Source organism: Macrotis lagotis, chromosome 6, assembly GCF_037893015.1.
Source record: "Macrotis lagotis isolate mMagLag1 chromosome 6, bilby.v1.9.chrom.fasta, whole genome shotgun sequence".
Taxonomy (NCBI): Eukaryota; Metazoa; Chordata; class Mammalia; order Peramelemorphia; family Peramelidae; genus Macrotis; species Macrotis lagotis.
In genome coordinates, this window is record NC_133663.1 from 44655995 (window position 1) to 44660066 (window position 4072).

The 4072-nt window shown below is 37.6% G+C and overlaps 1 protein-coding gene across 4 annotated transcripts in view; it reads right to left on the reverse strand.

The window, feature by feature from the left end:
• Positions 1–4072, reverse strand: part of MED12L (mediator complex subunit 12L) — a 581984-nt gene that overhangs the window by 113682 nt on the left and 464230 nt on the right. The gene's annotated exons all lie outside the window — the stretch shown is intronic.

The following is a 4072-nucleotide window of genomic DNA, read 5'->3' on the forward strand; positions in this document are numbered from 1 at the left end:
GGGACAGGCAGATCAATAAATCAACAAGCATTTATTAAGGATCTTCTATGTTTCCAACACTATCCATGGAATTGAAATAATTCCCTGCCCTCCTAGAACTTACATTCTATCATGGGAGAAAACATATTCAAAAAATATATATAAAATACATAAGATGTATATGGATTGGAGGGCAAGTAACTATTATCTGAAAAGGGGATCACAGAAGGTCTCATGGAGAAGTTGGGGCTTAAGTAACATTTAAGAAGGTATGAATAAGGAGGGAATGCATTCAGGTATAGGGTGGGTTGGAAGGGGGAGGAGCAAGTGCAAAGAAATAGATTCCAAAGCCACATTTTATGAGTAGGCTTCGATTCTAATTGGTTAGCCTTTATGTTTTTACCTAGAGAGTCTTTTTCAGAAAAAAAAAAAACTGTTTTTAGATGGACTTATACAAGAATCTGAAATACAGTTATCAAAAACATACAAGAGGTAACATCAGACTTTTCTCTTTATTAGGAATAGCCCATGGAAAAATGCTTCCATCGTCAGAGCATTCTCTATGGTTTATTAATGAGCCTTCATGAAGTCCATTTCATTTTCCTAAACATCACCAGTAAGCAGACATTCATAGGAAGCAGTAATCAAAGGGCCAGTCTCAGATGATCATCCTAACCCAGGCAGCCACTGGTGACACGACATCCCATGCTCTTCTAAGATACCACCAATGTTCTTGATAATAAATTAAGTCTCACAATAACTAGGATAATTAAAAGGTTTGAACCAATTACCAATAACAAAAAGCTCAGAAAGTAGGCACTGGGCATTTCTTCGGTGGCTTTATATGTGAAGGAAAAAGGCAGAAGAAAGGAATGACTGAAAGATAATTTATAAATGATCCCAGAGAGGTGGTGGAATAGAATGGAAAGTGTTGGCTTTGCAGGCTAAGGGACCTGGGCTTGCATCCTGATCATCTCTCATCACCTGTGTGGGGTCTCTCTTGGAAGTTGTCCTACTCTAAAATGTGGGGGTTGGACCAGGTGACCCACAAGGTCTATGCCATCTCTAAGCCAACATTCCCCTTTATTCTGTCTTTAAAAGCCTTGTCTTTGTTGGAGCAACATGCCCGAGGTTGGCGTAGACGATATGGGCAGACCTCTTCGTGTCATGGTTCAGTTAGGTCTATGCTTGTCTTCAAGTCTGTGGTCATGAGTCAACATACCGGGGAAAGTTTTTTCCCACTTCCTTATAAAGCAGAGTTTCATTTTCTCTTCAAAGACACAGATTCTTTTGACTTTTAGAACAGATGGATTTTTTAAAAGCCATACTCTATGTGACTAATAAACACAGCCAAACAAATTGATGGATTTACCATGTCTTCTGCACCAGGAGCTCATCATCATCCATCAAGTGGCAGGTAGATTCACACAGCTAGATCAGATCTCGGCAGTCATGCTAACTTCCTTTTCCACAGATGAGGAACCTTCGAGGTAAACTGACTTGCCCAGGTCACCCAGCTTATATGGACTACTATTTCTTTAATTCCCCACCCTTTAAGAGGAACAGAATGACCAGTCTTTGGAGTCTCCTCCTTTGTTAAGAAGGGACATCTTTTGAGCTATCCCTGTGGTGTGGAATCCAGTAAGGAATTCTAGGGCCACCACTGACCTTTGTCTTGGAATCTACCTGGCCAAGTGCTGGCTGCTTTGGCTTCACCATCCTGCTGCCCCTCACTTCATATGTCCCAGATGAACCTGCTGGCTGTCCTCACTCATTCCCTGAAGCATCATTCTCATTCTGCCTCTCATAGCCATCTTTCTCTTCCCTTAAGGCTTTGCTCAGAAATCAGCCCTTCCCTAAAACTATTCCTGAACATTGGCTGACTGGTGGTGTTCTCTCCCATCAAATGACTTCCTAATTCTTCAAATGTGCTGGATCCCCCTTCTCCCCAGAGAGAGAGAGAAGGTCCTGGGAAGCAGCCCCTTTTCATTTTGTCTTTCATTTTTGCCTATTGTCCAGGAAGCTGATATTAAAAATAAATTTGGAGTTGGTAATGAATGGCCAAACCTGACCCTTAAAGAAAACATGCAGCAAGATAATTATTAAAATAAAATCATCCAGTTTCTTATGACTTGAAGAATTGCTCTAACATCTCCAGGATACAGGGAAAAAAAGTTCTCTCAATAATAATAAAAGTTATAGGCTGGTTTGGAGCTATTCTCATCAAAGCAGCGCCATTCTTTCGTGACTCAACGTGCTATGCTTTCCTTTTTTTTTTTTTTTAAATAATGTTGGGTAAGATCAGCTTTAACAAGCTTCAGCTTGAAAGTTAGCAAGGTGTGATTAATACATTAGGGCTTTCTTAGATTAACTTTTTCAGTTCTTGGCTTCAATGGCATTGAAAGCTAAGAAATTTTTAAGCTATATAAAGCATAGTTCTGTTTAGTTTAATCAAATGTATCTCTTTACCAGATTGCTATGTAAACAAAATTCAGTTTGACACTTAATATACTGCCAGACAGCATCTTGGTTGATTTTGTTGAACTGGCTTTTTAAAAATGGTTTGTGTTTATACACACACGTATATGTGAATATATATATTTATACACACATATTTATATTCATTGGCCAGGGGAAGAAAGAGGAATATATTCAGAAATAAAGCTAATTTAAAAACAAAAATTTTTTAAAATAAATTCAATTCCACTCCCAAACTTCCCAGCTCCCTTCCCCTAGCCTCCACCTCATTCATTCACTGCATAGTAATATAATTTATTTACCTCCTTAAAGGAGGAATCACTGCAAACTTAACCACTGCAAAATGGGGTTGAATTCTGACTACTCTAGCAATCTGCTAAACAAAAACATTTTTTGAAAGTGTAACAGTTTTAAGATGTGGTAATGTAAAAGAATAACATTCCTATCCTCTATAATAGACAGCTCCTCGGCCTTCTACCAAGCATTATCTCTTCAAAGGCCAACATTGGAAAGGCATTCCTTTGGTTTAAGATCTTGCTTACTATCAAAATGCAAATGAAGGGGAGGATGCCATTTACAACTAAACGTGAACAGGTTTATCAAATCCTGACTGGAAGAACAGATTTTGACAGGGTGAGACAGACATGGGACATATTTGAAGACAGAGAACTTTGAGGCATAATGGCGAATCTAAGGGCAAATTAGGACTACTTCCCAGTTTGGCCAAGGGATGTCAAGAAGTACTTGGCGTCCCATTTATCTTCTAATTTGGCAATAATAAAGTTTCCAGAGATCTGTGAAGATAATGAATCTGACCACACAGCAGGATTGCAACAACAACAACAACTTATATTTGGAAAAGAGCCCCGTCTTACAGATATGAATAAAATTGTTATTTCTATCCTGGGGTTAAGGTATTATTTCCTAACTTTTTTTTCTCTTTTTTACCACCTTTTCCTAGGTTGCTATTATTATATAAATCATATATATATGTAAATGCAAGTAAAAATCTTCTTTGTTTTTGAAAAACAGTACCCCCACAAAATGACAAACTCAAAATACAAGCATGAAAAAGATAACTTTTTCTACTCCTCTGCTGAGTTATGTGTGTGAGGGAGTATTAATAGGCACATAATGACTGGTGCAGATATATACATATGCACATAGGAGCACATAAATGTATGTGTGTACTACATATATGAACTTCTATATCTATACAGGGAAAGAAGTTTCGTTGAGCTCCCCTCCCCTATTCTTTTACTAAAAAAAAAAGTATGCAATGCTTTTTGATTTTTTTTACAAGTATGCAATGTTAAACACGATTCTACATGTACCACCTCCATCAGATTGCTTGCTTCCATGGTGAGGTAGGGGAGGGAAGGGAAGGTGATAGAAAAATACGGAACATAAAAACTTCCAAAAGGATAAATGCTGAAAACTATCTCTGCATGTATTTGGAAAAAATAAACTAAAGTATTTATTACATGGGATGCTCTCTGAAAAAAAAAGGGAGGAATACAAGGAGAAGTTTAAGTGGTATAAAAATAAAAGATTCATAAATTTCATTTCTAAAGTGGCTTTTCCTCTTAGTTTCTATTTTAATGCTCTACTATGC